This window comes from Salmo trutta, chromosome 18 (assembly GCF_901001165.1).
Source record: "Salmo trutta chromosome 18, fSalTru1.1, whole genome shotgun sequence".
Classification (NCBI taxonomy): Eukaryota; Metazoa; Chordata; class Actinopteri; order Salmoniformes; family Salmonidae; genus Salmo; species Salmo trutta.
Window position 1 is genome coordinate 27455195 of NC_042974.1, and position 22920 is coordinate 27478114.

The 22920-nt window shown below is 43.0% G+C and overlaps 1 protein-coding gene across 2 annotated transcripts in view; it reads right to left on the reverse strand.

Moving 5' to 3' along the window:
* LOC115153099 (tight junction-associated protein 1-like) overlaps positions 1 to 2630 on the reverse strand; it is a 151475-nt gene extending 148845 nt beyond the window's left edge. For both annotated transcript variants that reach the window (XM_029698162.1, XM_029698161.1), the window contains exon 1: positions 2184 to 2630. The gene's annotated coding sequence lies outside the window, so the exon portion shown is untranslated. The remainder of the gene's footprint in view (positions 1 to 2183) is intronic.
* Between the last annotated feature and the right edge of the window lie 20290 nt (positions 2631 to 22920).

Genomic DNA, 22920 nt, shown 5'->3' on the forward strand with positions numbered 1-22920 from the left:
TTCGTGAGTTTTGCCAGCAGCCCTTCGCAATGCACTGCGCTGTTTATGACTTCAAGCCTATCAACTCCCAAGATGAGGCTGGTGTAACCCATGTGAAATGGCTAGCTAGATAGCCAGGTGCGCGCTAATAGCGTTTCAAACGTCACTCACTCTGAGACTTGGAGTAGTTTTTTCCCTTCCTCTACATGGGTAACGCTCCTTCGAGGGTGGCTGTTGTCGATGTGTTCCTGGTTCGAGCGAGGAGAGGGACGGAAGCTATACTAATACACTGGCAATACTAAAGTGCCTATAAGAACATCCAATAGTCAAAGGTATATGAAATACAAATCGTCGAGAGAGAAATAGTCCTATAATTCCTATAATAACTACAACCTAAAACATCTTACCTGGGAATATTGAAGACTCATGTTAAAAGGAACCACCAGCTTTCATATGTTCTGAGCAAGGAACTTAAACGTTAGCTTTTTTACATGGCACATATTGCACTTTTACTTTCTTCTCAAACACTTTGTTTTTGCATTATTTAAATCAAATTGAACATGTTTCATTATTTATTTGAGGCTAAATTGATTTTATTGATGTATTATATTAAGTTAAATTAAGTGTTCATTCAGTATTGTTGTAATTGTCATTATTACAAATAAATAAATAAAAAGGGGAAAAAATAAGGGGGGGAAAAAAACGGACGATTTAAATCGGTACCGACTTTTTTTGGCCCTCCAATAATCGGTATTGGCGTTGAAAAATCATAATCGGCCGACCTCTAATTGACATGCATGTCATTAAGGTTAGCTCTCCATGTACTTTTAAGGGCAAGCCGTGCTACCCTGTTCTGATCCAACTGCTATTGTCTTAAGTCCCTCTTTGTGGCACCTGACCACACTACTGAACAGTAGTCAAAACTCAGGCATGTAGGACCTGCCTTGTTGATAGTGATGTTAAGGCAGAGCAGCGCTTTATTATGGACATCTTCCCCATCTTAGCTACTGTTGTATCAATATGTTTTGACTATGACAGTTTACAATCCAGGGATACTCCAAGCAGTTTAGTCACCTCAACTTGCTCAATTTCCACATTATTCATTACGAGATGTAGTTGAGGTTTAGTGAATGATTTGTCCCAAATACAATGCTTTTAGTTTTGGAAATATTTAGGACTAACTTATTCCTTGCTACCCATTCCAAAACTAACTGCAGCTCTTTGTTAAGTGTTGCAGTCATTTCAGTTGCAGTTGTAGCTGATGTGTACAGTGTTGAGTCATCTGCATACAGACACATTGACTTTACTCAAAACATGTCTTTACTAAAGATTGAAAAAGGTAAGGGGCCTAAACATCTAATATTTATAAATTCAACCACTTACTGCAAAATATTTTTATGCAACCATCCATTTCATATGTGGGAGACCTTATATGGAAAAACATGGTTGTGCTTTGTTATACCTCGGGTAGGAGAATCAAAAAAAATAAAGCCCTTCGAGGATTGTCCATTAGCCTATATCCCGAAGCTTTAAAATTATTACAAATGAGCCTCTATTGCTTCTTCGAAATAAATGTTTTTTTTAAAAATGCGTTCATGAACATTAAAGTTCTGATCTCAACATTAAAATAATGAATTGTCTCCAGACCTCGCATTTCATGAGGTTTTCTTCAAAGTGAAAAAACGACAAGTGCTTAGATCAAACGATTTGACCGAATCAGAGCCAGCAAATCTGAGGCCATATTACTTTACCAAATGAGATAGCAATGCATTGACAACATACTGGCATGACACCAAGCTCAGGGTCATCAATATCATTAAACGGTGCATTTATCGATCCGGTCAAATCATAAAAACAGTAGGCTATATAGGTTTGCAAACAGGCACCTCTCGACATTGGGTTACACACGACATAACCTGCGGCAATGTCCCATTCAATGATTTACACCTGCTGCAAATTATATATCCAGTTAAAACAAAATGTCAAATATGTTCTCTGATATCAATGTTAACAATTTAGCTAGCTAAGAAATACCATCGTCGATTTATTGACGGTCACGCGATAGCGAATGTCAATAACCATTGTCGAGTTCGATTCTGTGTGGCCCACTTCAACGGTTGTATCGACTTCTGTTCACTGATAATATCTACAAAACGTTAGCTTGTCTACATTATTAGAAACAGACAGTTAAACTTCAATCTTACCTGTTTAGCTAGTGTCCGACTGTTACGCCAAATAATCAACAACAACAACAAAAAATCAGCGTCAACAGAGGGTTGAGTCAGATCCGTAATAAACTTTATCCGCTCTTCTCAGGACGGACTCTGCAGTTCGGTCGCAAGGAAGGAAGCTCGTGCACTGGCACAACTCGATTATTCGCTCACGTTGCGTCGTCTGGACTCACGAATGACAGTGAAATAGGTGGCTAGCGATTAAGCAACTACCACAATCGATAACTAACGGTTTATTCTCTCTCAACCCGACATTCAGCAACGATTGTTCCCGGATAAAGTTGATCTCCTACCCTCTTCTATCGCCATCTTTACCCGCGGGGTACACTGGGTAATCCTTAGGAATCCCCACGTACTGAGCGTCCTGACGTTCAAAACAGGCTATTAAGGAAAAGGACTGGCAGGTGGATTTTTTACAACTTAATTGCACTAGCTGCAGCACTTTATAGCCTAGTGCAGGGGTTCCCAACCTAGGGGGCGCCAACGTTTCGTGGGGGGGACCTTCCTTGATAAAATAACAAATAAAAATGATTACAGTACCAGTCAAAAGTTTGGACACCTACTCATTCAAGGGTTTTTCTTTATTTGTACTATTTTCTACGTTGTCGAATAATAGTGAAGACATCAACACTATGAAATAACACATGGAATCATGTGGTAACCACCCAGCTAGCACAGTGGATCTGGGCCGATTCTGGCTGAGAGTCTGGGGTCTCGGCTGAGAGTCAGACTCGTCCAACGTCATGTGGCCCGAGTCTGGGCCGCCTTCAGCAGTATTACTTATGGCTAGGATGTGGGGATTGAGCTTGGGTCGATTCCGGTGTGAGGTATCTGGCCCAAATGTATTAGTTGAGGCTCAGCCCAATTCCATTGAGAGTTATCTGGCCCAAATGTATTACTTGGGGCTCAGGCCGATTGGGGCTACTCTGGCAGATGATTACACTTTATATAATTAACATTTCATTATTTATTTTTCCATATTTTCTCATTGTTTCTGTGATCAAAAAATACAATTAACATTTAAATGACATTCTTTAAGAGTCCTGTGTAGTATTTTTGTGGATTGGTATAAATTGTATGTATAACATTTATAATAGCAATATTTAAAATGACTAAATCGGGTAATTTTGTATACATTTATTTAAATTTGCATCGGGCCGCTTCTGGGGGGATTCTGGTAAGATGCCGGCAAAGTCGGCTGAATTTCGGTAGACGGAAACGGCCCGATGTACTTGGGCTGATTCTGGGCAGTCATTCATTTTGATTCTGGGCCAAGTCCGACAACCGATTCCGGGCCGATTCAATCAGTTCCGGCCCCCTGGAAGAGGGACGCTTCTGGGCCAATGCCTCATTGATAGCCGGGAAAAAAACGGTTATTCATTGTAGAATAATAGTGAAGACATCAACACTATGAAATAACATTTGGCATGAAATATGAAATAACATATAACTATGGTTACTACATGATTCCATATGTGTTATTTCCTAGTGTTGATGTCTCCACTATTATTCTACAATGTAGAAAATTCCAAAAATAAAGAAAAACCCTTGAATAAGTAAGTGTGTCCAAACTATTACCGATCTAAAACATATATTTTACCGATCTAAAACGACGCATTCATCCGCGATGCTTTAGGTTAGTCAAGCCAGAGGAAGAAGCGACTCTGATTCACATGGGGATATATACTGTATGATATATATGACATTCAAAAGCTGTGCTACAACCTTCTAAAGTCAAGGAGTGAAAGAATTTGATCTATTCACTTTTTGTAAAAGAGAATATGTAGAATTAAATTGAGAGTTCATATAAATTATTATAATGAAACATTTTTGGTAGCGGAATAACATTTGGGGATAGAATTAATTTTCCTTATCCATTATTATTATTATTATTAGTAAATAGCCTACCTAAAATATGTCAAGAGTTTTGTTAAACTATGTAAAATTGCAGGAAATTAGCTTCAAAACAAACAAAAACATTCTAGGTCCCTCAAATGAAACAAAATCAAGCTGGTGATGCATTCGAGGCTCCTCAATATATTTCCCCTGGCGTGGTGTCATGGTACTAGACACAATATTAGTAAAGGTGCTATCTTTGATATCAATTGAAGTGCATTCATTTAATAGTAGGCTAAAATGTGTAAATGTTAAATGTTTACGGCAAAGTGCCCAATAGTCTACTTCATGATGTCAAATAAATGAGGCCTGCCCAACATCTGCCAGAAGATACTGACCCAACCATCATTGTTGTTTACACTGAGCTGCACAGGGGTCGGAATGCAATCATGGTTACATTAAGACACCGTGGAGCCGGCGCCAGAAATGGATCGGAAAACGTACCTCAATGCAGGTATGGGATAACAAACCTGCACTCCAAATTTGATCTTTAGCCACACACTGATACATGTATCGAGAAGATTGAAACACTGCAAGTTTTCCCAGACCACTGCCCTGTCCTCATGCTAGCTAGCAGTAGCCACCGCGGCCATTTTGGAATGGCAGTGTCAGCCAATTAGCTTCTTTGTTGTTCAACACAATGTGCCATTCTATAATGGCTGCTGTGGCTACTGCTAGCTAGCATGAGGAGGAAAAGGGCAGGTTTCGGGAAAAACTAGCAGTTTTTCAATCTTTTAGATGGAGCAGTGTGGATAAAGGTACATTTTCTGACCCATGTCTTGCACCGGCTCCACGGTGTCTTAATGTAACCATGATTGCATTCCGACCCCAGTGCAGCTCAGTGTAAACAAGCATAACGGTAGGATCGGTATCTTCTGGCAAGCCCAACATAGGCTATTTTTGCTATAGGGATGCTCAGTCAATGAAAACAAACCTGTTCAGATCTACTAGTGTTCATTCATCGAAAACAATTCATCCAGAGTGGAAGGCAAAACAATAATTCATCCTTTGTTAAAAAGATAGGGTACACAGAGCAAACCCCAAATATTTCAAGTAATACAGCAGGAATGACATCTTTGTTTTTTGGACAAAGTGAGCCAGAGAGCCAGAACAAAGCGTTGAGAGAAAGAGTGCATCGGGTCCTCTGGGCTGTGTTACAGAGAGAGGCTGAGCAGCAGGTGGCAGTCTTAGATCCTAGTTGACACATCTGTGGTTCCATGAGCAAAGCCGGGCACTCCTCAGAGCCCCAAAAAATGGTTCAGTTAACTTAATCAATGATTGCTCACTCCAGGCGCCCCACCTTTTTACACTGACTCAATTGTTACACAGGAATTGGAAATGGCGTAGGCTACATTTGGACAAATACAAATCGTTTTTGAGTTATGAATCACATTATGATTATATAGGATTAAAGGAGGTAAATTATATAAGGCCCCCCACTTATGCTTTTTCTCAGAAGTAATTGTTGAGAAATGTTTCAAACAATGTTGTCAACCACACCTTCTCATACCCTCCAATAAGAAAATGTATTAATCTGCATTCATCTCTCAACAGAACAAAACAATGCTCCTGCAGTTACATATCTCTCTATATTCTAATGCGCTAGCTGTGCTTGAAGTTGTTCACCAGCAGGAGGATGCATACTAATGCTCTACCTGCCTGTCAGAAGAGCAGACAGCTGACCTGAGAACAGAAGGTGGAGAACACATTTCACGCCAGAGGGGTCAGAGTCCACTGGCACAGCACTCCAGCAAGCCTCACATCATGACGGGGAGCTGGCTGGGGAGAGAGTTATTTGCATTTTAGGTGGAGGAGCTACAAAAAAATCTAATGAATTAAAAGCACAGTCAGCATGAATAATTTCCCCCTTCACATGCAAAAACCAGCAAACCAGAGCGTTGTAGCCAGTGCGTCTCCTTGTCAAACTTAATCCTCTCAAATCTGCACAGGTGGGGGAGGGGTGCCCTATCTATCCTAGGCCTGAGCAGCAGAGAGAAGCGGATTAGACATTTCATTGACTGTAGTTGCTCTATTGTTTATGTAGGAATATTTAAAAGAATTGCATGAAAAGGTCAATCCTTTTTCAAAATACAATATGCAATTTGATGGTAGAACTTGCCCAAAAACCTTTCACAAAGCTCTGTAAAAGTATTACCGAAAACAAAGCTCTGCACACATTTAGCACACTGTTGGTGACAGTGCAGCCTGTAATTTTGGTCATTCGATCGTTTGAGTTACAAACATCAGAGGAAACCATTGTGTTGGTATAATGCAACCATCATCCAGGCTTTATGTTTTTACTCCAACAACGTTTTGAATACATTGACGGTGAAAGCATATTGTGTCTTAATACACTAAGCCAGGGTTTCGCAAATTTGGTCCCCCCCCACCCCCCGTGCACGTTTTGGTTTTTGCCCTAGCACAACACAAGCTGATTCAAATAACCAACTAACTCATCATCAAGCTTTGATGATTTGAATCAGCTGTGTAGTGCATACTTCTAAAACCAAACCGTGCACCCAGGGAGGGCCACAGGATCGAGTTTAGGAAACCCTGCACTAAGCTGCTAAAATGGTGGTTTAGTTCTTACATCCACTTTCAATATATTTATCTTTATGTTTAAAAGAGAATACAAATTCTAATCAAACTTATAATACCCAATCTTAAACTAGGAGCCATTCTGCAGTAGGCAATGATGGTTATTTGTGTTAACTGGATAGGAAGGGTTCCATTAGTGTGCCACACATAAAAGTACAAACATTTGTATTCCAATACTCTCATGATGAAAAATGTACAATGTTTTTTTGAAGAGGCAGCTTGAACCTCGAGAGCGAGCTACCATTTCCCCTGTTCACACCGGCAGGTTCAGCCCCAGGCTATGTTTGTTTTCCTTGGTTGGAGAGTGTTCTGGGCTGCTGGAAAACCCATTCGTGCCACAGCGGGAAAATCTGCTCCTCTTCCGCTGGGGCGTAGTGTAGCGTGGCAGAGCTTCATGTCACTAATGTGGGCAGAGTGATAGAGCCTGCCAGATCTTCTCCCCCGTTGGCTTCTGATGGAGCGTCATATTGCTCACAAAACCAACATGCCTGTTTCGCTTAAGTGGTGGCAAGGCCACTCACTAAACAACTACTTACAATCCTCACTATTTGAAGTGTTATTCACCAATGTAAACTAAGAGGGATGGTTGAATTGCAGTTTCAGAGCTCTCAGACATTACATTTCACTGAAGAGTGATTGAAAGTTGTCCCGAGTATCTCAGTTTGTAGAGCACGGTGCTTGCAATGCCAGGGTAGTGGGTTTGATTCCCACAGGGGACAAGTATGAAAATGTATGCAGTAACTACTGTAAATGACTAAAATGTAAATAAAAGTAACTCCTGGACATTTCTAATAGGATTAAATGAGACAACAGTTGTATGCAGCCTTCAAATAAATAAAGTCACTATCTTGTCTTTATATCTAGCATTACCAGACAGAACCACAAGGGGAGGATAGGTGACAGAGATTCCTCTCCAAAAGATCAATATGCTCATCTGACACACCAATCTAGGCAATCTACTGATTGAGGCAGTATTTATAATAATGTACACATTGGATGGATGGTAGACATTTAGTGGGAAGAGTTTGGTTCTACAGAAGATGATACCAATTCAAAAATCTACAGTATCTAGCACATTTTTATTGGAGAAATCAGTATTTGGATCTAGTGACATTTAAATACTCAGTGGTGTAAAGTACTTAAGTAATAATACTTTAAAGTACTACTGAAATTGTTTTTGGGGGTATTTGTACTTTACTTGACTATTTATATGTTTTGACAACTTTCACTTTTACTCCACTACATTGCTGAAGAAAATAATGCCGTTTTTACTCCATACATTTACCCTGACACCCAAAAGTACTTATTACATTTCGAATGCTTAGCAGGACAGGAAAATGGTCCAATTCACACATTTATCAAGAGAACATCCCTGTTCATCCCTGATCTGGCTCACTAAACACAAATGCTTGTTTTGTAAATTATGTCTGAGTGTTGGAGTGTACCCCTGGCTATCTGTAAATTTAAAAAACAATAAAATAGTGCCTTATGGTTTGCTTAATATAAAGAATGTGAAATGATTTATACTTTTACTTTTGACACTTAAGTATATTATAGCAATTACATTTACTTATGATACCTAAGTATATTTAAAACCAAATACTTTTACATTTTTACTCAAGTAGTATTTTACTGGGTGACTCACTTTTACTTGAGTCATTTTCTATGAAGGTATCTTTACTTTTAATCAGGTATGACAATTGGATATTTTTTCCACCACTGTAAATACAGCGATTAATATGAAAACAACAGCTGACATTTTCGCTTGACAAAAACTGAGGAGTCTTTAAGCATTATGCAGACATGGAAGGGCTTCATGTTGCACTTCAGATGTGAACGGTTAATGAAAACGCAGTAAGAGGAAATGTTTATTGACGAGACCTGTCTCATTATGTTCCTTCATGCCTCTCTTTCAAGTCAGATTTTCTGTCAGACACAACCACCAGCTAGAGGTTATCAGCTGAACTCCTAAATAACACTTCTCTGCTTTAATTGCTCAGCCATTGAAAAACATGGTTGTAAATCTCAACGTGAAAATAACAAGCATAGACATGCAGACATACAGACATGCAAACCGCCACTGGCCCTTCTGATTTAAAGGATTTAAAAAAGATCCGCTTTCCACCTTAGTGCTGGAAACATGGAATGTCAGATGAAAAAAAGAAAGTCTAATTATTTATGGGATAGTATATTAGACAACTTGTGTTTTGTACACTGATAAACTATTGGATTCTGTACCAGTCCCGAATACACCATTGGAGGCCATTTAAAAGAGAGCATGACTTGGCATTGTATTAAAAAAATGTAGACCTTAGTCATTATGGCTATAACTGTTATGTGAAGCAGAGCTGGGAGATTGCCTGAATTGATGCGCTAACAACAAATAGAACGAGAACGATACGTTTCTAACATTAATGTGCACCATAGTTTTAAAAATTATCTCCCGAATAGCACAGCGGTCTAAGGCACTGTATCTCAGTACTAGAGGCGTCACTACAGACCCTGGTTCGATCCCAGGCTGTATCACAACCAGCCATGATCGGGAGTCCTATACTGCAGCGCACAACTGGCTCAGTGTCGTCTGGGTTAGGGGAGGGTTTGGCCGTGGTAGGCCGTCATTGTAAAATAAGAATTTGTTCTTAACTGACTTGCCTAGTTAAATGAAAAAACATAAACTACAGGTTTGATGGTTGTAGCCATCAATTCTCCCATTAACAATCACCCAAATTAGCAAATGCATTTCCTTTCAAACGTCACATTTCTCTAGTATAGGCTACTTATCATAATGAACGATATCAGGAAAATGCCTGCCATAAATGATCGGTATTGCTAATTTTCAGTTTATCATCCCAGCTCTAATGTGAAGCCTACACTAGGCCCTTATTCCCACTCTGAGATATGACAGAGTCTGAGGCGGGGCGAAAGAGAGTTCTACATTTTAATTCACATTAAATAATTGCCTTACCTTTCGTTGTGGCTGGCATCACATTATTCTTGGTCCACAGCTCAAATTGATAGTAAATATCATAGTAGCCACTAGCCAGTAAGCACAAACTATTCAATAATGACAGAAACATTTCTTCTAAACCATATTACACTATTGAATAATGCAACCAAACCATATTACACTCTTCAATAATGCAACAATTCACAAAGCATGTGCAGACAATTAAAGGGCTTATTTTCTCGTCTATAGTATGCACTCATTACATTTTAGCTTCAAGACAAAAGCACAGTTGCTAAAAGCACGTTATCCTATAAAAAATTTACAATTAACCCTCTCATACGAATATAAAAGTACAATAGGCCTACCTTCCAACAAACCAGGCTACATTTGTATCAGTATCATGCCAATCATTACATGTGGTAAAAGCAAATTGTGACTGAACCAGCTGTTTTATATGGAAGCTTATAACCGCCACAATTTTTAAATAAAATTCCTTGTGATTTGTCAACATGCACAATTAGTCTGTGCTTAAGTCTGATCAACTGTAGCCTACTGTAGCCAACCACAGCTGCAGGTAGCCTAGAGAAGCATATGCGCTCTAATCCCATCTAGGCTTCGCCAGGGTTAAACGTAAAATCATGTTTTTATAGCCTAAGCTATGTATTTATAACCTAAAACAGGCCCATTCATTTGTGTTCTGAGAAAATGTGAATCTGATCAAATTTGGTTTATATTGAAACTTTGGGTGGCTAGGCTACCATGGCCATTTTAATCCAGAGTTATTGACTGGAATTAATCAATCAACACATTAGCGATAACATACTGTATGAGTATCTTTTTAATTACATACGCAAAGGCCAAAACGATGCAGCCCTGCATACAGCGAACTCAGCCTGGTCAGTTTGTCTAATATTCGATTAAGACAATAAGCGAGCTAGGACGGACGTAGTCAATATAACTATTTGTTCAGCACTTTAGAAATGGACAGCGATAGAATTCAGAACATGGGCCGTTGTTACAGTATTCTCCCTGTACACAAAGTCAGAACCGTAGAATAAATAAAAGGGGCACATAAGCAGACAATGAAAGCGCTTACAATATTCGATGATGACATTTCTCTAAAACAGGGTATAGGCTAAATATGCACCACCAAGTCAGAACAGTAGGCTAAATTATGAGGGGAAAAGAGACCTAATTATTAGGGTGAGGCACATGGTCTACTAACAGTTTACTACACAACATACACTGAGTATTACTTTCTGAACTACAGTATCCATGGCATATTACATAATTTAGGCAACAGCATACAATACTTTTTTGGACTCATCTTGTTGTGCTCTGCTCACTTGAACAGGAATGTGGCGCGGTGATCCCTCATGGCCAAATTTTGTCATCAAAGTCTGGCATTCTCTGGATTTATGGTACTTTCAAGACAACTAGGAATCATGACGTTAGTGATCTTCAGGTCAGAGCTCTAGAAAAAGGCTTGAGTTCCCAAACTTGGAATCTCGAGTTTGATGACCGTTCAAAGCGTATTTTCCCAGTCGGAGCTCGTTTTTTTCCATGTTCCCAGGTGTCTTGAACTCACTGAAGTCTGAGATTTCCCAGTTCCGAGTTTCCAGTTGTTTTGTTAGCGGCCAAAGTCATGCGGGATTGACAGCATGGCCAATGTTGAATGTTTATCCTTTTAAGCTTGGAAAAGAGATCCTTAAACCCAGGCTGGGACCACATATCCACTCCACTGAATAGCAGGCTAGTGATTACTTTGTAATGCTTAGCTACTGATTCCTTCCATTGTTGAATTTGTGATTTCCAACTTCTTGTGTAATGTTGATGTCCAATGGATGATGAGCACCGAAACGTTCTATCTATAATTTCTCTTCATATGACAAGGAGTGAAAAGGATTTGCCAGTAGATTGTTGACTTGATGCATGATAATGACTGCTAGCCTGCTAGCTAAGATTTTGAAAGTATGATCAGTCCAATCAAAGCTACTGTAGATATAACGTGATTTGACGTCAATTTATCTGTGGCCAATGACCTTGAGCCTTCTTGGATGGGCACTTCTAATTTAACTCTATGGCAGCACCCAAGCAGCTTGAATTTTCGAGCTCTCCCTGTAGATTTTGCGGTGACGTAGTGTCCCCCTTGAGTGACAGAACACTGAGCCAATCACGGGCGCAACTAGAGAACATTACCAACCCGTATGCTCTGTATTTTCCGCTGGCCGCCCCAACACCACAGAAAGCACTGAGCTAGGCTGAAACACCTGCATTTTGGAGCTGCCTTACTCAAGAAAACAAAAAAGAGACCATGTTTGTTCGTGGCTTACGTATTAATGTCAAAATAACATGCAAAACAGGCAACAACAAAAAAATGAATTATATATATATATACAGTACCAGTCAAAAGTTTGGACACACCTACTCATTTAAGGGTTTTTCTTTATTTATTTATTTATTTATTTTTTTGTATATTGTACAATAACAGTGAATTCTTCAAAGTTGCCACCCTTTTGCCTTTATGACAGTTTTGCACACTCTTGGCATTCACTCAACCAGCTTCATGAGGTGTGCCTTGTTAAAAGTCTTTCCTTCTTAATGCGTTTGAGCCAATCAGTTGCTGTCACGACTACTGCCGAGGGTAGACCCTCTCCCTATTCGGGTGGAGCTCGGGCGGTCGTCGTCACCGGCCTACTAGCTGCCATCGATCCCCTTTTCGTTTTTCTGTTAGTCATGTCTTTATTAGTTGCACCTGTGTTGTGTTAGGTAATTAGTGGTATTATTTAAGCCCGCCTCTCCACCTGTTCTGTGTGCGAGCTTGTTACGTGTTTTCACTGTGTTCGTGTTGTGTATCGTGTTGGACTTTGGATTTGTTACGCCCTGTTGTGTTTGGGCATTTTTTCCTCTTTTGTGGTACTTATTAAATATACTGCTCAAAAAAATAAAGGGAACACTTAAACAACACAAATGTAAATCCAAGTCAATCACACTTCTGTGAAATCAAACTGTCCACTTAGGAAGCAACACTGATTGACAATACATTTCACATGCTGTTGTGCAAATGGAATAGACAACAGGTGGAAATTATAGGCAATTAGCAAGACACCCCCAATAAAGGAGTGGTTCTGCAGGTGGAGACCACAGACCACTTCTCAGTTCCTATGCTTCCTGGCTGATGTTTTGGTCACTTTTGAATGCTGGCGGTGCTTTCACTCTAGTGGTAGCATGAGACGGAGTCTACAACCCACACCAGTGGCTCAGGTAGTGCAGCTCATCCAGGACGGCACATCAATGCGAGCTGTGGCAAGAAGGTTTGCTGTGTCTGTCAGCGTAGTGTCCAGAGCATGGAGGCGCTACCAGGAGACAGGCCAGTACATCAGGGGACGTGGAGGAGGCCCTTGGAGGGCAACAACCCAGCAGCAGGACCGCTACCTCCGCCTTTGTGTAAGGAGGAGCAGGAGGAGCACTGCCAGAGCCCTGCAAAATGACCTCCAGCAGGCCACAAATGTACATGTGTCTGCTCAAACGGTCAGAAACAGACTCCATGAGGGTGGTATGAGGGCCCGACGTCCACAGGTGGGGGTTGTGCTTACAGCCCAACACCGTGCAGGACGTTTGGCATTTGCCAGAGAACACCAAGATTGGCAAATTCGCCACTGGCGCCCTGTGGTCTTCACAGATGAAAGCAGGTTCACATTGAGCACATGTGACAGACGTGACAGAGTCTGGAGACGCCGTGGAGAACGTTCTGATGCCTGCAACATCCTCCAGCATGACCGGTTTGGCGGTGGGTCAGGCATGGTGTGGGGTGACATTTCTTTGGGGGGCCGCACAGCCCTCCATGTGCTCGCCAGAGGTAGCCTGACTGCCATTAGGTACTGAGATGAGATCCTCAGACCCCTTGTGAGACCATATGCTGGTGCGGTTGGTCCTGGGTTCCTCCTAATGCAAGACAATGCTAGACCTCATGTGGCTGGAGTGTGTCAGCAGTTCCTGCAAGAGGAAGGCATTGATACTATGGACTGGCCCGCCCGTTCCCCCGACCTGAATACAATTGAGCACATCTGGGACATCATGTCTCACTCCATCCACCAACGCCCCGTTGCACCACAGACTGTCCAGGAGTTGGCGGATCCTTTAGTCCAGTTCTGGGTGGAGATCCCTCAGGAGACTATCCACCACCTCATCAGGAGCATGCCCAGGCGTTGTAGGGAGGTCATACAGGCACGTGGAGGCCACACACACTACCGAGCCTCATTTTGACTTGTTTTAAGGACATTACATCAAAGTTGGATCAGCCTGTAGTGTGGTTTTCCACTTTAATTTTGAGTGTGACTCCAAATCCAGACCTCCATGGGTTGATAAATTGGATTTCCATTGATTATTTTTGTGTGATTTTGTTGTCAGCACATTGAACTATGTAAAGAAAAAAGTATTTAATAACATTATTTCATTCATTCAGATCTAGGATGTGTTATTTTAGTGTTCCCTTAATTTTTTTGAGCAGTGTATATCTATATTGTACCAAACATTTTTCTGCCTCCTGCGCCTGACTCCACACCCACGACGTCCAAGCGTTACAGTTGCTTTTCGACAAGGTAGGGGTGGTATACAGAAGATAGCCCTATTTGGTAAAAGACCAAGTCCATATTATGGCAAGAACAGCTCAAATAAGCAAAGAGAAATGACAGTCCATCATTAGTTTAAGACATGAAGGTCAGTCAATACAGAAAATGTCAAGAACTTTGAGAGTTTCTTCAAGTGCAGTCGCAAAAACCATCAAGCGCTATGATGAAACTGGCTCTCACGAGGACCGCCACAGGAAAGGAAGACCAAGAGTGACCTCTGCTGCAGAGGATAAGTTCATTAGAGTTACCAGCCTCAGATTGCAGGTCAAATAAATGCTTCACAGAGTTCAAGTAACAGACACATCTCAACATCAACTGTTCAGATGAGACTGTGTGAATCAAGCCTTCATTGTCGAATTGCTGCAAAGAAATCACTACAGAACACCAATAAGAATAAGAGACTTGCTTGGGCTAAGAAACACGAGCAACGGACATTAGACTGGTGGAAATCTGTCCTTTGGTCTGATGAGTCCAAATTTGTGATTTATGGTTCCAGCCACCATGTCTTTGTGAGACGCAGAGTAGGTGAGGGGATGATCTCCACATGTGTGGTTTTCACGGTGAAGCATGGAGGAGGAGGTGTGATGGTCTGGGGGTGCTTTTCTGTGACACTGTCAGTGATTTATTTGGAATTCAAGGTACACTTAACCAGCATGGCTACCACAGCATTCTGCAGCTATACGGCATCCGATTTGGTTTGAGCTTAGTGACCCCAAACACACCTCCAGGCTGTGTAAGGGCTATTTGACCAAGGAGAGTGATGGAGTGCTGCATCAGATGACCTGGCCTCCGCAATCACCCAACCTCAACCCAATTGAGATGGTTTGGGATGAGTTGGAGTGCAGAGTGATGGAAAAGCAGTCAACAAGTGCTCAGCATATGTGGGAACTCCTTGTAAAAACATTCCTCATGAAGCTGGTTGAGAGAATGCCAAGAGTGTGCAAAGATGTCATCAAGGCAAAGGGTGTGTCACACCTGCTCCCGCTTTTCCCCCCTGGTGCTCGAGGGTGGCAGGCTGCACTGCATTACGCACTCCAGCCACCATCATTTACGCACGACTGCCTTCCCTCGTCACACGCTTCAGCGATATTGGACTCACCTGGACTCATTTAATCACCTGTTTCTTACCTCCCCAATATTTGTCAGTTCCCCAGCTCTGTTCCCCGCTGCTTCATTGTTTGTCATATGTCCGTGTTACCCGTGTGCTGACGCTGTTCCTGTCTTGTTCTATGTCTGTTTCCGAATAAATGTCTGACTCCCTGTACCTGATTCTCCACATGTGTGGACAGCTCTACCATCAAGGGAAAATGTATCCCCCAGTTCTCTCAGAAACTGTTCACATTTGTGTGGGGGTGCATATGTCCACCATTGACACATCACATACTCACTTTGATACCATTTCTTGATGACCATCATTAGATTTGCATGAAATTTCTGTTTAGTGATCTTGACGATTCTTCATCTTAACACCATTCTCTTGAGTGTGCCAAAGGGCCATACCCTCAGAGCGCCAAACCAAACCATAAAAAGCCAAAAAGAGGTCACCCCTAAACCCCACAGACAGTGCAATCACATCGTTGATTGCCCTGAGGACACAATCCCCCTTAATAACTCATTATCCTTGCCTCAATTACCCACACTGCAATGGTGGGGGGGAGTAATTAGTAATCATTACACAACTGTTTGCCTGTTATCAGAACCCACTGCTAATCAGCAATCTGCTCCTAATTTGCCCTATATTGTCCCGTCTGATTAAGGTTCTGCTGCTGTGAGGCAGCTGGTTTTTGAGGACCCCTGGATTGGGTGTGATGCTCTATTTTTATAAATGACGATGACAAGGACCTTACAGTACCCTACCACCCCACCCCTGACCTGGTGGGCTGTAGATTATGTCCACTATCCTGGTATGGAAAGAAAGACAATGCCCAGCCCCAGCCTTACCCCAGCTGCTTTAGAAACAATGTGAAGCCCATCTCCACTCTCTGGAGCAATGGGAGCAATGGCAAGTATGTGCATTAGTTTAGTGAATCACTCCTGATTTTAGCAGCTGCTCTTGTCATTATGGTTTCTACGACACCGTTATTTTAGATTGTCTGCAGTGCTGTTTTCTGTCTAATGCTCATGTTATTGATGGAATAGCACTCTAGGGAGTAGACTACACGGAGTATTGGTGTAGTACAGGCCAGGGTGCTGCATGTGTCACAGCGTGTGTAGTGGTGGAAGATGACAGCGCGGGTAGAAGTGTAATCTCAGGGAAGTTCAGACTTCAAAGGCAGTGTCCCACGTCTGACTTGAAATAGCGACACATTTCAGCACCTCCTGCTACCACTGACTGAGCGGGTGCCTCCCCTGCTGTAGAGTGCAGCTGACCCATGAGACAGCGTCAGGAGCAAAAGAGCCAGAGAACTCTATGTCAAGAAAACACAACTCCAGTCCCACGTCTACGGGACAAATATAAAGGTCTCAAAAGTGTTTACGATTGAATCACATTTTTCACTGAGAGAATATTATTCAATACACACCCCATTATCCAGCTCTGTTTAATGTTTTTTTAACCCCATGACTTCCGAGATATTTGGTGGTACATGTATGCTTTGTGGTTGTGTTGTTTTTCACACATCAGGTGTTTATAGGAGTGGAGACGGAAATTGGTTTTCTCACTAGAGGATGTAGTGACAGTTAATTCTCAGTGTGTGATGAACACTGACTGAGTCACACCTGCTTCATCGTTCATTGGAGGCAACAACAGACCCTAACATCAAGACTATGATATCATCAGATCAATCAAGAACTGTCTTTTTTTTGGACATGTTTATGTTAAAAGGGAAATGTTGTATTTGTGTGGGTAAGCAGCTATGAGGAATAACTTGGCTGAATTTATTTATTAGGATTCAATGTCCTCAATTCATAGTATTATCAGTGTGAGAGATGATCAAGTGTAACGCCCTGGCCATAGAGAGGGGTTTTTTGTTCTTTATTTTGGTTAGGCCAGAGTGTTACATTGGGCGTGCGTTCTATGTTCCTTTTTCTATGTTTTTGTATTTCTTTGTTTTGGGCCGTGTGTGGCTCCCAATCAGGCACAGCTGAAGCTCATTGTTGCTGATTGGGAGTCACACATAAGGAGCATGTTTTTCCTTTGGGTTTTGTGGGTAATTGTTTCTGTTCGTGTTACTGTGTTAAACGTGACAGGACTGTTTTGGTTGTCTGTTTGTTGTTTTGTATTGTATAGTGTTCTTGCCGTAATTAAATATATGACGAACACTAACTCCACTGCATTTTGGTCTTCTTCCGACGACAGCCCTTACATCAAGCTGTCTACTGTATATGGTTTTGAGGGACCTGGAGAGTTCACTCGGTTGATGTTCTGTGTATCAACAGTGTCACCCTGCCCTTGTTCCAAACCTTTACCATCTGCATGACTGATACCCAGTCTTACAGGCGATCTTTGCCCCCTCCTTCAGAAGTCGTGTATCAGGTGTCCAGTTATTAAAGGAACTCATCGTCTGATGGTGACGCAGGCTTCTTGCTGCGGTGTCAATGGGGAGAAAACACGCATGAGAAGCACAGCAGCACCTCTCACCAGCCTGTCCACCTTGAAATCTGGCACCTCTTTTAAATAGCTGGAGGGGTATTTATAAAGAGAAACATCAGAGGTCTGACATGTGAACTGGCTGACAAGTGCATCTCCATGAAAAATGGCCTTGGTTTAATGTCTGAGGTAATGGTGGCTGGGCAGGAGGGTGATAGTGGCTCATCCTATACTGCACATGGCTGAAGGAAGGTAAAAGAATCAAGCAATATTGTATGTCACTTTAAACATACTCTTTTGGTGCTATGCGAAATCAATACCTCAGTAACTACAATACCGTAGACCATCAATTCATAAGCTGATCATAAATTAATATTAGGCTGATGCTATCTGTTCCAGGCCAGGGAGCATATGAAAGTAAACCCATGTCTAAGAGGTGAGTTACAGTACCCATTATATAGAAACAACACACTACGACCCTTACTAAAATGGTATTTTGTATGGTTTTAGAAGGTACATGCCTTGTACTATCATGTCAAACTATGGTGTTCTATGTCACACACTCTCTTTCAGACAGTCCCTGGATCCTCTTCCCAGTCACATTTAAAGCCCTCAGCTCTCTCTTGTTTGAAGTGGCCAGCACTCGGCAGTGTATGAAACCATACACTTGATGTATATCCTGTCGCTCTCCTGCTCCTTCGCCTATATCAGGTCTAACACATTCTCCAGTCCAATCAGTTTAGTAGGCTATTGTTCCCTGCTATAATGGGAACAGTGAGTTAAGGACAGGGATAGGGGTAACGACTAACTATTGTCATGTCCCAGTCATGGGATTGTACTGTATATTAGATTATTGACCACCTGTTGTCACAACCTTCCCCTCATAACCTTCCTAACCTAACCAACACAGTGCTAATCCCTGACCTACGCTATCAATTAATACGATTTGGAGGGCAAGAGCTGAGTAATGAAGGATTAGTCATTAGGCCTCAGGAGAAACCTGTTTCCACTTCTAAGCAGTGCATTGAATAGTTGTATGGAAAGCTGTCAATAAGCAACACTTCCTAATTGGTTTTCAGCTCTATATACAGTGCCTCATGTAACATTGATGTGCAATATCTCAAAAATATATATAATGAAGACCTCCCATATATACAATTGCACATGACTGAAAGTAAACGCTTGTCACGCCCTGACCTGAGAGAGACGGTTTATTTCTCTATTTTGTTAGGTCAGGGTGTGGGGTGGGCATTCTATGTTTTGTATTTCTTTGTGTTGGGCCGAGTGTGGTTCCTAATCAGAGGCAGCTGTCTATCGTTGTCTCTGATTAGGAATCATACTTAGGCAGCCCTTTTTTCCACCTTTAGTTGTGAGATCTTGTTTTTGTGTTGTGCCTGTGAGCACACCATTACTTCATGTTTCGTTTGCGTCTGTATTTGTTTTGGAGAGTTTCATTTATTAAAACATGTGGAACTCTATGCACGCTGCGCCTTGGTCTACTCATTTTGAAGATCGTGACAGAAGATCCCACCACCAAAGGACCAAGCAGCGTGGGCCGGATGACTGGACCTGGGAAGAAATCCTGGATGGGGCAGGACCCTGGACAAGGCCTGGGGAGTATCGTCGTCCGCAAGAGGAGATAGAGGCAGCAAAAGTGGAACGGCGATACTGGGAGGAACAGACAAGGAAACAACGGAAGCCCGAGAGGCAGCGGCAAAACATTTTTTTGGGGGGGCACACGGCGAGATTGGTGAAGTCGGGGTTGAGACCTGAGCCAACTACCCGTGCTTACCGTGGGGAGCGAGTGACCAAGCAAGCACTGTGTTATGCGGTGATGCGCACTGTGTCGCCAGTGTGCACTCACAGCCTGGTGCGCTCGGTGCAAGCTCCTCACTGTTGCCGTGCTAGACTTGGCCATCAGCCAGGAAGAAGTGTGCCGGCTCAGCGTTCCTGGTCTCCAGTGCGTCTCTTCGGCCCAGGTTATCCTGCGCCAGCTCTACGCACGGTACCCCCCGTTCACCAGCACAGCCCAGTTCATCCTGTGCCAGCGCTCCGCCCTTGCCGGGCTAAATTAAACATCCAGCCAGGATGGGTGGTGCCAGCCCTAAGCTCCAGACCTCCAGTGCGCATCCATGGCCCAGTATACCCTGTGCCTGCTCTGCGCACCCAGTCTCCTGTGCATCTCCCCAGTCCGGTGAGACCAGTTCCAGCTCCATGTAGGAAACCTCCAGTGATGATCTGTGGTCCGAAGCCTCATGTGATAATCCATGGCACGAAGCCTCCAGTGATGACCCATGGCCCGGAGCCTGTAGGGATGATCCATGGCACGAAGCCTCCAGTGATAATCCATAGCCCGGAGCCTGTAGGGATAATCCATGGCAAGAAGCCTGTAGGGATGATCCATGTCCCAGAGCCTGTAGAGCTGATCCATGGCACGAAGCCTCCAGTGATAATCCATGGCTCGGGGCCTCCAGTTATGATCCATGGCACAAAGCCTCCAGTGATGATCCATGGTACGGAGCCTGCAGCGACGGTCCCCAGTCCGGAACCTCCAGCGACGCTCCCCAGTCCGGAGCCTCCAGCGACGCTCCCCAGTCCGGAGCCTCCTGAGATGACCTGCAGCCCGGAGTCTTCAGCGGCGGCCTGCAGCCAGGAGTCTTCAGCGGTGGTCGGCAGTTCAGAGCCTCCGGCGATGATCCACGGTCTGGTTCCTCCGGCGACACAGAAGCGGGGGGGATCAGCGGGCGGTGTGGGGGCTACGCCCCGAACCAGAGCCGCCACCAAGTATAGATGCCCATCCGGACCCTCCCCTATAGGTTCAGGTTTGCGGCCAGGAGTCCGCACCTTTCAGGTCACGCCCTGACCTGAGAGAGATGGTTTATTTCTCTATTTTGTTAGGTCAGGGTGTGGGGTGGGCATTCTATGTTTTATATTTCTTTGTGTTGGGCCGAGTATGGTGTATGGTTCCTAATCAGAGGCAGCTGTCTATCGTTGTCTCTGATTAGGAATCATACTTAGGCAGCCCTTTTTTCCACCTTTAGTTGTGGGATCTTGTTTTTGTGTTGTGCCTGTGAGCACACCATTACTTCACGTTTCGTTTGCGTCTGTATTTGTTTTGGAGAGTTTCATTTATTAAAACATGTGGAACTCTATGCACGCTGCGCCTTGGTCTACTCATTTTGACGATCGTGACAACGTTGTTTTGAAACCTTTATTTCATGGACACTGCAGTTTCACTCCATCTTCTTATTCTCTGCACAGTTGCCTCCTTCTCTGTTAAAAAAAGGGGGACCCATGGCTCTCGACCTTTGCCTCTCTCTCTCGAGTCCATAGGGGATTTGCAGCGATGAGACAAGATTGTAACTACCAAAAGATATCACGAAATTGGGGAGAAAACGGTTAAAAAAGTCAAAAAAATATATATATACTAAATAAAAATAAATAAACATGAGCTGGCGCACACCCAGAAAAATATATTTTGTGTGGAGGTGCTGACTAACGCCGATTATAGCTTACGTAAGCTATAAAGAGAGTCTACTTCTCTGTTGATAACAGTAATTAAATAATGACATGTACATATAGCAAGTCTATAGAGATTTAACTAACAACAAGTAAAGTAACTCTAATATCACCTAACAAATTGAAGCTGGGTTCATAATTTTTTGTACAAACCACAGGCTCCAGCTAAGAGTAAGGCAGCGCTGCTAAATGCCCCTCAGAATTAATAAAAGAGAGTAGACGGATTAGGCCTGGAGATTATTAAAGAGAGAAAGGGTCTACCATCAAATGTAGGGATTAGACTTCTCACTTTATTGATATCGAGCCACTAACGGAAATTCCCATGACACTGCAGATAGTGCTCCGTATAGTGAGGTAAAATGGGACGTTTTCCTTCCAGCTGGAACGAACATAAGGAGGGGATAACCCTTTGATGACAAGAAATGTAGGGTTACTTGCGTAACCCCTGGTCTACGATAATATGAGTGAGATGTCTCATAATGGGATTCGCTCAGCAGATCACTGACAGCTCGAAGAACCAATCACACAACGTCTGTTGGAGACAGACAGGTCGAGCGGCGAATGAGGTGAGCCCCTCTTCTCCTTATAAGGCGCCACTTGCCCACCCACTGGTCATTCTCAAGCATGCCTCTCTTCCTTGCGCTCTTGCGAGCAGGGAAACGCGGTGAGACATCGCACTCATTTATCATAGAACCGGTGTTACGCAAGTAACCCTAAGTCCTATTTCAAATACTAGTTCCGATGTCTCATGATGGAATATGGCCAACTCCCGTATCGCAGACATGCTTTCCGAAGCCAGGGTAGTCCTAACAGCATCACCCCTCAGAGGCCCTGACATTGAGGACAGTATGCGCCAACAAAGGTGCAGTGACATCCAGTCAGGAAAACCTGATTATTATTTGTATGAGGGGTGACCCAACATGCCGCCTCGCAAATCTCTTATCCATACATCTGTTGGAATGAGCCCTCAGGCCCACCAGGGTCTGTAAACCCTTGCTATTATGAGCCAATATACACTGAACAAAAATATAAACAAAACATGGAACAATTTCAAAGATTTACCTGAGTTACAGTTCATATAAGGAAGTCAGTCAATTTAAATCAATTCATTAGGCCCTAATCTATGGATTTCACATGACTGGGAATACAGGTATTCATCTGTTGGTCACAGATACATTAAGAAAAAGGCAGGGGCGTGGATCAGAAAACCAGTCAGTATCTGGTATGACCATCATTTGCCTCATGCAGCGCGACACAGCTTTCCTTTGCATAGAGTTGATCAGGCTGTTTATTGTGGCCTGTGGAATTATGTCCCACTCCTCTTCAATAGATGTGCGAAGTTGCTGGATATTGGCAGGAAATGGAACACGCTGTCGCACACGTCGATCCAGAGCATCCCAAACATGCTCAGTGGGTGACATGTCTGGTGAGTGTGCAGGCCATGGAACAACTGGGACATTTTCAAGCTTCCAGGAATTGTGTACAGATCCTTGCGACATGGGGCTGTGCATTATCATGCTGAAATATGAGATGATGGTGGTGGATGAATGGCACGACAATGGGCCTCAGGATCTCGTCACGGTATCTCTG